At 41.1% G+C, this 12,502-nt stretch overlaps 1 protein-coding gene across 5 annotated transcripts in view; it reads right to left on the reverse strand.

Annotated features, from left to right (window-relative positions):
- Positions 1 to 12,502, reverse strand: part of SLC25A37 (solute carrier family 25 member 37) — a 128,462-nt gene that overhangs the window by 60,337 nt on the left and 55,623 nt on the right. For all 5 annotated transcript variants that reach the window (XM_003412472.4, XM_064272684.1, XM_023551008.2 and 2 more), the window contains one exon: positions 3,934 to 4,261. The gene's annotated coding sequence lies outside the window, so the exon portion shown is untranslated. The remainder of the gene's footprint in view (positions 1 to 3,933; positions 4,262 to 12,502) is intronic.

The following is a 12,502-nucleotide window of genomic DNA, read 5'->3' on the forward strand; positions in this document are numbered from 1 at the left end:
AGACTAGGAAGAAGGATCTGGCAGTCTACTTCTAAAAAAATTGGCCAGTGAAAACCTTATGAATAGCAACGGAACACTGACATAGCGCCAGAAGGTGAGCCCCCAGGTTGGAAGGCACTCAAAATATGACTAGGGAAGAGCTGCCTCCTCAAAGTAGAGTCAACCTTAATGACACGGATGGAATAAAGCTTTCAGAATCCTCATTTGCTGAAGTGACACGACTCAAATGAGAAGAAACAGCTGCAAACATTCATTAATAATACAAATGTGGAAAGTACGAAGTATGAATCCAGGAAAACTGGAAATTTTCAAAAATGAAATGGAACACATAAAGATCGATATCCTAGGCACTAGTGAGCTGAAATGGACTGGTATGGACCATTTTAAATCAGGCAGTCATATGGTCTACTATGCCAGGAATGACAAATTGAAGAGGAATGGCGTCATGTTCATAGTCAAAAAGACGATTTCAAGATCTATCCTGAAGTATAATGCTGTCAGTGATAGGATAACATTTATACACCTACAATGAAGACCAGTTAATACGACTACTATTCAAATTTACACATAACCATGAAGGCCAAAGATGAAGAAACTGAAGATTTTTACCAACTTCTGCAGTCTGAAATTGATCAAACATGCAATCAAGACACACTCATAATTACTGGTGAATGGAATGTGAAAGTTGGAAACAAAGAAGAAGGACTGGTAGTTGGAAAATATGGTGACAGAAATGACACAGGAGATCCCATGATAGAATTTTGCAAGACCAACCACTTCTTCATTGCAAATGCATTTTTTTCAACAACATAAACAGTGGCCATACATGGGCCTCGCCTGATGGAATACATAGGAATCAAATCAACTACATCTGTGGAAAAAGACAATGGAAAAGCTCAATATATCAGTCAGGACAAGGCCAGGGGCCAGCTGTGGAACAGACTATCAGTTGTTCCTATGCAAGTTCAAGTTCGTGTTGAAGAAAATTAGAACAAGGTCACAAAATCCAAAGTATGACCTTGAGTATATCTCACCTGAATTTAGAGACCATCTCAAGAATAGATTTGATTCATTGAACACTAATGACTGAAGACCAGACAAGTTGTGGGATGACATCAAGGTCATCATACATGAAGAAAACAAAAGGTCATTAAAAAGACAGGAAAGAAGAAAACACCAAAGTGGACGTCAGAAGAGGCTCTGAAACTTGCTCTTGAACACAGAGCAAATAAAGTGAATGAACGAAATGCTGAAGTAAAAGCTGAACAGAAGATTCTAAAGGGTGTTTCGAGAAGACAAAGTAAAATATTATAATGACATGTGCAAGGACCTGGAGTTAGAAAACCAAAAGGAAAGAACACGCTGGGCATTTCTCAAACTGAAAGAACTGAAGAAAAAATCCAAGCCTCAAGTTGCAATATCGAAGGACTCTACGGGGAAAATATTAAATGGTGCAGGAAGCATCAAAAGAAGATGGAAGGAATATACAGAGCTACTGTACCAAAAAGAATTGGTCAACATTCAGCCATTTCAGGAGGTAGCATATGATCAAGAATCAATGGTACTGAAGGAAGAAAGAAGTCCAAGGTGCACTAAAGGCATTGGCAAAAAACAAGTATCCAGGAATTGACGGAATACCAACTGAGATGTTTCAACAAACAGATGCAGCACTGGAGGTGTTCACTCACCTATGCCAAGAAATTTGGAAAACAGAGCTACCTGGCCAACAGACTGGAAGAGATCCACATTTGTACCCATTCCAAAGAAAGATGATCCAAGAGAATGCGGAAATTATTGAACAATATCATTAATATCACACACAAGTAAAATTATGCTGAAGATCATTCAAAAGGGGTTGCAGCAGTACATCAACGAGGAACTGCCAGAAATTCAAGACAGATTTAGAAGAGGGTATGGAACAAAGGATATCATTGCTGATGTCAGATGGATGATGGCTGAAATCAGAGAATACCAGAAAGATGCTTACCTGTGTTTTATCGATTTTGCAAAGGCATTTGACTGTGTGGACCATAACAAATTATGGATAATATTGAGAAGAATGGGAATTCCAGAACACTTAATTGTGTTCATGTGGAACCTGTACATAGGCCAAGAGGCAGCCGTTGAAACAGAAAACGGGATAGTGCATGGTTTAAAGTCAAGAAATGTGTTCATCAGGGTTGTATTCTTTCAGCATACTTATTTAATCTGTATACTGAGCAAATAATCTAAGAAGCTGAACTATACGAAGAATGGGGCATCAGGATTGAAGGAACACTCATTAACAACCTGTGATAGGTGAATGACACAACCTAGTTTGCTCAAAGTGAAGAGGACTTGAAGCGCTTACTAATGAAGATCACAGACCACAGCCTTCGGTATGGATTACATCTCATCATAAAGAAAACAAAATCCTCACAACTGGACCAATAAGCAACATCATGAGAAACAGAGAAAAGATTGAAGTTGTCAAGGATTTCATTTTACTTGGATCCACAATCCATGCCCTTTGAAGCAGCAGTCAAGAAATCATATGACACATTGCACTGGGCAGATCTGCTGCAAAAGACCTCTTTAAAGTGTTAAAAAGCAAAGATACCACATTAAGGACTAAGGTGTGTCTGACTCAAGCCACAGTGTTTTCAAACGCCTCATATGCATGTGAAAGCTGGACAATGGATAAGAAAGACTGAAGAAGAATTGATGCCTTTAAGTTATAGCATTAACGAAGGATATTGAATATGCCATGGACTGCCAGTAGAAGGAACAAATCTATCTTGGAAGAAGTACAGCCAGAATGCTCATTAGAAGCAAGAATGGCAAGACTTCATCTCGCATACTTTGGACATGTTATCAGGAAGGTCCAGTCCCTGGAGAAGGACATTATGCTTGGTAAAGTAGAGAGTCAGCAAAAAATAGGAAGACCCTCAAGGAGAGGGATTGACACAGTGGCTGCAACAATGAGCTCAAACATAACAATTGTGAGGATGGTGCACAACCAGGCAGTATATTGATCTGTTGTACATAGGGCCGCTATGAGGGGGAACCAACTTGACGACACCTAACAACAACAAGTGAAAGAAGCCAGATCAAAGGTCTATCTATATACTGTAGAAGTCCACATATATTACATTCTGGAAAAGGCAGAACTATGGGAGTGTAGAACAGATTGCCAAGCGTTAGGGGTGGGGAGAGGAGTTGACTTACTAAAGGACAACATGGGGAAATTTGGGGAGTGATGGACCTGTCTTGTATCTTGATTGTGGTGGTGGTTAGATGACTATGCATTCCTCAAAACTCACAGAACTGTATATACTAAAACAGTGCATTATAATACATATTATTTGAAAAATAAATTTTAAAAATTTAGCAGCCTGTTGAATTCTTCAATTTCATGTCTTCCTCCCTTTAGTTGATGTATGCATTTCTAAAACTTGAATGCAAATCGAACTCCTATAAATTTAAATATCTAAAAATTCACCAAGTGAGCTTCCTTTTAAAAAAGAATCTTAAAACTAAACAAAATGCTATTAGAAAGTAAGCATGATACTGATATCATGTGTGTAAACCAGCTCTTTGGATTTCATCATCTGTTTAAAGTGAGGAGAATATGCAACTTCAATAATTTTTCAGGACATTTTTTTTTTCCACAGCTGTGATCATGAATAAGTTATTCTTACTGCATTTTCCATGCCAAGGTGGGAAAAAAAGAGCTGGAGCACTCCTCCAGTACCTCCCCCAATACCTACACGCCCGGTACCTAGCACTGGAGAAACCCAATGTTCTCTGGCTTAGAGAAAAGGGAAACTGGAAGGTGGGGCTTGGGGAGCCCAGGTGTGCCGTGTCTGTCCTTTGTTAATTCGTGCTCAGAGCTGAAGGTCACTGGGGCCTGAGCCCCATGGAGCTAGATCTCTGCCACATCCCTCCACTCACCCTGCCAGCCTCTGAATGCCCTGATGTCAAGTGCAAACAGCAACACCATGAGAAAGAGGAAGTGGCCTTTGTCTCAGCTTGGTGCTTAGTGATGTATGTCAGTGATGACACCTATTCAATAGACCAGGTAAACTTTACGCTCCTTGTTCTTGGCTTCTTTCTGGTCCTGTAGTTAGCTCAGGTGCTCCATTCGCTAGTTTGCATATCCTGGTCACATTTCCTCAGGCCTCACTTTCCCAAGCTGTGTTCAGGTTCAGTAGTCTTTCAGAAAATCACAGACAGCTCTGCCTTTGCTCCTCCTAGCTTCCCCACTTGGTCCAGCAACTTCCTGAAAAAACAATGGATGTAAATCTCATTGTTATCAATCACGAGCTTATTAAATGCCCAGGGGAGTTCCCTAACTAAAGCAAGCCCAATGGGTCTTCTTTATAAGCTGAAGTTTCCTTTTATAAAGGTACTAATCCCATCCCCCACCCAACACACACACAGACACACACACACATGCACACACACACATACTTGCCAGTTTCTCCAGCTACTAAATCCTTATTGCCACACACAATTTTTGATCTGATGGGCATTCTAGTAGTCACTCTCCTGGGTACCTTACAATTATCTATGCTTTAACGCAGTGACTCTGGGAGGCATAAGCTTGAACTTAATTGCTAGGAATCAAAACTACTCCTGGGAGCTCCAAGCTTCTATCAAAAGTATTTCCTCTTCTTTCTGTACCGTGCACTTCGGCTCCATGTAGCACTCCCTATTGACATGATGCCTCCTCCACAAAAGGAAAAGGCGGTGCCAAACAGCAATTAACCCAAGCTGAGGATACACTTACACGGTGCATTTAGTAAATAAAAAGACGTAGGTTGTATTACGAATGTATTACCAAAATACTACTAGAGTTCAGTTTCTTTAACCTGGACTCCTACCATAACCAGAAAGAGTCGGTGAATAATGCTAAATTTGTAAAATAAAGTCAGATTGAAGCCATTAAGTGTCTTATTACTAAGAACCCAAAGAGTATCCGTTAGCAACAAAGAGGCCATAGATCCCTGGCCCAAACCATCCATCAGTCTCTGCCAGGTTCCCGCTAAGCTGATTTCTCACTTGTTGAAGGAGAATTGTAGGTCAGGAGGACCAGTCCCTGACCAGACTCTGCCTCATCCTGGCATGCAAAGCCATGGCTCATTCCTGAAGGATTCTAGGACCATACCAACCTTAGGAGCAGAGCTGTTTGAAGAACTTCATAGGTCTGAGGCTCTCCTATTTTTGGAGTCCTCATCCCATATTAAATGAACATTGTAAAATTTGCCCACATCCCACATTAAATATAATTTCTATTCAGCTACGTAAGAATTAGAAGCAGTTAATAGTTGATACAATGTTTTATATACATTCAATTGTTTATTAATTTTGCTTTTACATTAGTCTTTTCGTATTTTGAAACCAGTACCCACCCTGAGATGCCTCAGAAGACAGGCCTAGTGATCTGCTTCTGAAAGGTCAAGGCCTTGAAGACCCTAAGGAGCAGTTCTACTCTGCACACATGGGGTCGCCATGAGTCAGAAATGACTCTAACAGCAAATAACAACAACAACTTTTCATTTTGGTCCCTGGGTGGCACAAAAGGTTAAGTGCTCTTGTACTAACTGAAAAGTTGGCAGTTTGAATCCACCCAGAGATGCCTTGGAAGAATGGTCTGGCTATGCACTTCTGTAAGGTCATAGCCACCAAAACCCTATGGAGCACAGTTCTGCTCTGCGCACATGGGGTCACCGTGAGTCAGAATTGACTCAAAGGCAACCGGTTTTTCTTTTCCGTTTTCAAACCTTCCCATTGCCCCCTACAATGCTGGTACACCTAAAGCACTGTGCCTGTAGTGCTTAATGGATACAACAGCCTTGTACAGAGGAGACAGGAAGCCTGCCTCTGGATCAAATGCCTGGTACACCCAGCTTGATGTTGGCAGGAGAAGCACGTTCCTGGGGTCTTTTGCCAAACTGAAAGGGTTCATGCTTTTGCCAACCATGGCCCAAAATGTTTGAATAAAAAAGAAAGTTATAAAACCCATAGTCGGTTTCACTTATATTATTTGCTTAATCTTCACAACAATCGTTTGAGTGTGAAATGATTGTTCATTTGGTACAAAGAGAAAATACAGTACGAAATCTTTTAGTAACTTGTCCAAGGCCTCGCAGCTAGAGAGTGGGGTTCTGAACCAAGTCTCGTGGCTCCAAAGTCCGCAGTTTTCAACTGAGTCATATCCCCTGCAGGCCCAGAGGCAAGTCATGACTACCCTTGCTGACATTTTCAGTTATATAAATATTGGCCAATTTCAATGACTACTTAATGCTCTGTCCATTCACTTTGTTTTATTTGTATCTTCTAGAAGCTATTCATTCCTTTTTACCCCCTATATCTATTAGTCCAAAATGACTTTGTTCAAGCTATAAAGGGTACCTCCAACTTTAAGTTTTGTTTTTTGGTGTGTGTGTATGTGTGTGCGTGCATGTGTGTGTGTGTGTGTGTGTGTGTGTTTAGGAGGTAGATTTCAATCACCTTCTCTGCCCCTTCTCAGCCTTACCCACTTTCTCCTCTTTATGCCTCGAGTGCCCGCCGTCTATAGAAATCAGTTGGCACTTGGAACCTAAGGTCATTTTTCTTCTCCTACTTGTGTGGCCTCTTTCAAAGTCTATGATCTATGACCCACTGGGTCAGGATTAGATCTTAGGCTTCTTGCTATCTCCCTTAGCAATGTGACCTAGTGGTAAATGAGTCCTTGTTTCAAATCTCCCTCTGAAGATAACATTAGGCAAGCTCCATAGCCTTAGCCAAGTCACCTAACTTTTCAGTGTCTTTATTTAAACAGTGGAACTGCTTACCTCACTGGATCATTATAAAGATGAGAAAGCAAGACAATATATATGTGAGTGCTTTGCAATCTAGAAAGTACTATGCAAATACACAGGATTATTAGCCAAAAGCATGACTGATGTTGGCAGGAGAAGCACGTTCCTGGGGTCTTTTGCCAAACTGAAAGAGTTCACGCACTGTAACAGTTTAACCTCTACTGCACTGGTCTTCCCAAGATCACAGCAGGCAAGTAAACCAGGCCCAGATATGATGTGACAGCCAGTTCAGAGGTCGGGGTTCTAGAGAATGAAGGAGAAATGTCAGTGAGTGCCAATCTTGTGGCTGAGAGGGAAGGAGGCTCTAACCTCAGGATGAAGAGGGAGAAAGGAAAAAGTCAGATTCTTTGACTAGTAAATCTCGGCTTAACAATGCATCGGGAAAATACTTGCTATGGAAAAAGAATTCCCTCCACAGCACACGGAAGCAAAGCTTCCACCTGTAACAGAATCCCAATCAAAGAGAGACACCTGGGTACTCAAGATCCAATACAACCAAGCCTCAACCTACCTCTTCAAGTCTAAAACGTATCTCCCTATCCCCTAGGCTGACATCTACTCCAGGCCTCTTTCATCTTCCAAATGTTTTCCAAAACCCTAAGCTTTGCTCACGATAGTCCATCTCTCCTAGAAAGTTCTTCCTTCATTCAAAGCCAGTGTGTCTGCCCTTGACAGAAGGAATAGTTTTCTCCTCCGGTACAAAGCCTATTTCACCTACCACGAAACTTTTAATGCCCCACTCCTCTGAGTTCATAGTTCATAATGCATGCATCACCTATGTGGTGCCATTTTATTGTCTTATACAGTGAGCCATTCTAGAAACATGAGTGAGCAAAAGAGTGTTTTTAGTTTGAGTTCACCAGAAAGCAGAGTATGAGCCAAGGAATTGAGGATAGGTAATATATTTAGAAGATGATGCCAGAACGCAGAAGTAAGGGAGGGTACAATGTGAGGCAGAGAAGGAAGAAAAGTCAATCAAAAGCTAGTTACCACCTTGAGCAACTGGGTCTCAATCCCACTGGGATCCTCTGAGAAACCTTATAAAACAAAGCCAAGATAATAATTATGCTTATGTCAGGGGTTATTGGGAGCGTTAAAAAAGCTAGTGTTTGAAAGGACACTTTGTAAACTGTAAAAGACGTTTCAAAAATCAGCCATTATTATAGCAAGTCTGGCCCAGAGGCTACCTCTGCGCCGAAGCAAGCCCTGGTGTGCCCAGCCACATAGATTTCTTCCTTCTCTGGAAAATTCCAGCTTGTTCCCATACTGCCCTGCATTATTATTTATTTAGGCATCATGGGTCTTTTATTGCGTCCCCCACCGACCACAATGTCTTGCACTTTTGAGTTTTTACAGCCCATTCAGGGGTTCTCAGCTGCTCCCTGGATAAAACACAGGCTCCGCACACAACACTCATGGTCCTCCATGGGTGGAGACCTGGCTGTGGCAGCGCACACTTTCTGGCCCACTACGCTTCTCTCTGCCCCTCCCTGTACGCGCTCCTGCTTCCACTGTCTCTCCAAGTTGCAATGCCCTCCTCCACCTTGACTTTCTCCATCTAACTGGCACCCATCGTTTTAGAGTCAGCTCTATCAACTTGTCAGTGAAATCTTTTTTAGGTCCCTTCATTCATGCATTCCGTGAGTATCTTTTTTGAGCACCTACCATGTGCCAGTACTGTGCAAGGTGTTGGGGGCACAATGGTGAACCAATCAGACTTGACCTCTTCCCTCATGGATCTAGAGCTTTTACTCCTAATGAGGCCTGGCACTAAACAATTTGCTTTGTATGGTTTGTCTTGACAACTATTTCATAAATGTGTATTGTATATCTCTAGCCTGAAACCTATATCTTTGAGTGAGGCTCGTTTGTACCCCCCACTCACAAGCAAAACAGTGTGTGGCATATAACAAGCATATGTCAAAATAGTACATGCTATAAGACAAAGAAACACATCAAAAATTTCCAAAACTACAAACATAACAGAGAACCTCTGAAAGAGCAGGAGGAAAGTGGGATACAGACCTCAAATTCTCATAAAAAGACCAGACTTGATGGTCTGACTGAGACTGGAGGGACTCCAGAGGCCATGGCCCCCAGGCTCTCTGTTAGCCCCAAACTAAAACCATTCCTAAAACCAACTCTTCAAAGATTAGACTGGACTGTAAGACATAAAATGATACTGGTGAGGAGTGTGCTTCTTCGCTCAAGTAGACACATGAGACTGCGTGGACAGCTACTGTCTGGAGGTGAGATGAGAAGGCAGAGGGGGACAGGAGCTGGTTGAATGGACACGGGAAATACAGGGTGGAGAGAAGGAGTGTACTGTCACATTGCAGGGAGAGCAACTACAGTCACATAACAATGTGTGTGTGCTTTTGTACGAGAATCTGACTTGAATTGTAAACTTTCACTTAGAGCACACACACACAAATTCCCAAACTGTAATAGCTATTCAATGCAGTGATCAATTAAAAACACCTAAAATGCACAAAAAAAAAAAAAAATTTTTTTTTTTTTAAATGCACAAGGATGCCTGGATACAAATATGACTACCTAGATGCGAGAAGGTTGAGTTCAAGTTTCCTAGACAAGCTTAAGTTAACGCAATTTCCTTTAGAAATGCTATCATTTGAGAAAAATTAACATCTGGTACCATAGTGTTCAGGAGCTGAGACCAATGCGTGCTTCTAACTGCAGTGCGAGATGAGGCCTATGACTCCTGTATTAATGAAAATCAGATGCCACCTTGTGGTCAACAATAGAAAGTCAGGGATTTAGCTAGGCAAAAAAAATCCACTGCTCTGAAACTGAATGAAACATAAAAGGGCATTCTACAAGTAACACACTCCATCCCTTTGGGAACAGTGTATCCCCACATTACGCCTCAAAACACTTCTCTGCTCCAATCTATGACTTCCTTACAGTCACAATCTTTAATTCGCATAGACACTACATACAAACCTCCTGCAGTCCTCCTGCTCTAGTCCATAGGGCTGATGGCCACCTCACTCAAAGTCCAGTGTTGCTCAACCCCGGACAAACCCTCAAGGAAATTTAAGTCCCTGAAGAGTAAAGATGACATTGCAGATATTTTCAAGGAAATTAGGTGAAACACAATTTCTTTCCATTAGCAAATAAATTCAGTGACAAGTGAATGGTCGCTTTGCTAAAAACCTGTCTATATGAAGTAAATTTTTTAACCAATACTTTAGAGTTACACGTAAGTGCCCAATTTTGGCAGTACTGAAAAGTTCACAATTTCCACAAAACGAAGAGTTATTCAAGGAGCCCTGCTGGTACAAAAGTCATGCATTTAGCTGCTGACTAAAAGGCTGGCAGTTTGAATTCACCCAGCAGCTCTGCAGGAGAAAGACCAGATAACCTGCTTCCGCAAGGATTAACCCGTTGCCATCAAGTTGATTTTGACTCATAGTGATCCTATAGGACAGAGTAGAACTGCCCCATAGTGCTTACAGACAAGAAAACCCTATAGGTCAGTTCTACTCTGTCACATGATGTCACTATGAGTTGGAATCGACAGCACCCAACAAGAGTTATTCAATAGAAAAGGTCAATATAATCATGCTTTACTGCAGATACTATCTATTTGTTGTTGTTGTTAGGAGCCATCGAGTCAGTTCTGACTCATAGCCACCCTTATACAACAGAACAAAACACTGCCTGGTCCTGCGCCATCCTCGCAATCTTTGCTATGTTTGAGCCACTGTTGCAGCCACTGTGTCAATCCATCTTGTCAAGGGTCTTCCTGTTTTTCATTGACCCTCTACCTTACCAAGCATGATGTCCTTCTCCAGGGCCTGGGCCCTCTTGATAACTTGTCCAAAGTACATGAGACTAAGTATCACCATCCTTGCCCCCAAGCAGCACCATCTATTTAGATGCTTTAAAAAAACAGTTTAGACCTAGAGACTACAATAAACAATACCACAGAAAAACTACATGGTGTTTTCCTGTAGCAATAGACTATTTGAAAATAAGGGCACTGCTGCTCACTGCTAACACATTTCCGAAGCTGGAGGAACTCAATATGACCTACTTCGTGCCAGGCACTGTGCTGGAGCTCAACAAGAGACAGACCAACAGTTCTCACTCACAGAGTTTGGACAGACATTAAAAACAAAATATGCATAAATAAACACATTATTTAATTACAACTGCATAGAGAAGTAGCAATTACAAACATTACAGAGTTTAGGGAGCAGTGAGTTTATGCAAATAGGAGAGGAACAACTCGAAAAAGGAGGATGAGAATGCAGAACTCAAAGAATGTAATCAATGTCACTGAATTGTACATGTCAAAAGGGTTGAATTGGTGTATGTTCTGCTGTGTGTATTCTCAACAACAACAAAATTAAAATAAATTATATAAGAAATTCATCTCTCAATGGGAAAAAAACAAACATTATAGAGAAGGATGCAAAATATACTTACATCCATCACTTTCCTACACCAAGTTCATGGATTTTTGTGTTTTATTTGTAAAGTAGTTTAGGAAGTGGGAAATGAGAAGTAGTAAAGAAAAATGATCATGCATGATTAATTCTGGTAGGAAGGCTAAAAGACTTGTGAAGATTTTCCTTCTAATCTCATATAAAAGCATGTGAACATATTTTAATTATATGCTTATATAGAGGCTAGGTTCCTGGGTGGCACAAATGGTTTGCTCTCAGCTACCAACCAAAAGGTTGGTGGTTCAAATTCACCCAGTGGCACCACACTAGAAAGGTATGACCCTCCGCTTCCATATGGATCACAGCCGAGGACCCTCATGAGATTGCCAGGGGTCAGAATCAACTCAGCCACAACAGGTTTGGTTTTATACAGAATCTGGAAAGATCTTGAATGATATGGACATTATCATTGGATAGTCCAGCTAGAAGAGCTATTATATAGGTCATTTGGCCCAACTTTTTCATTTCGTAGATGAGGAAACTGCAGAGCAGAGAGATTAAATGATATGCCCAAGGCCACCCAAAGTCACCCAACCAGTTAGGGCCCAGGCCTCTGAATGTACTGACCTATCCATTATGCACTCAATAGTTAAAATGGACCAGAGCAAATAAATTACTTCATTATACCAACAAATAGACAAAATTATCTTTGTACTGGTATTCACTATAAGGTAAGTATACGTTTTTCAAATGTGGCTTTTAGAAACTTGCTGATCTTAAAAACAAAAGAGGTATAGAGGCCAAGGTGGAAATTCAAGACAGCATCAGTAAACAAAGATTTTAATCTAAATCAAAATCAGCAGAAATAATTCCTTCAAATGAGAAGCTGGATCAGGTAAATCATGGCAGAAAAAATCTAAGGACAATTGTCCAATGAATGTTCTTGCAATCCTAGCTCATTGGAACACCATGAGACTCAGAACCACATGTTCTATTCTGTAAAGGAAGTTTTTCTACCACAATGAATAAGTAGGCTCAGCAGTTGGCACGCCCTTTTCCTCTAAAATACTCCTCTCCTGATGGCTCTTCCCATTAATCATGACCTTGATAGTGGGTGATTTACCCAGGTTTCACTCATTGTGAGCTCGAGAAGGACTCAAACCTTACAATTTGCCCTCAGATCCTGGGCCCTGCCTAAAAATTATGAACTCACCATAGAGTTTTAACTAAACCATGAATAAA

The sequence above is a fragment of the Loxodonta africana genome, chromosome 19, assembly GCF_030014295.1.
Source record: "Loxodonta africana isolate mLoxAfr1 chromosome 19, mLoxAfr1.hap2, whole genome shotgun sequence".
Taxonomy (NCBI): Eukaryota; Metazoa; Chordata; class Mammalia; order Proboscidea; family Elephantidae; genus Loxodonta; species Loxodonta africana.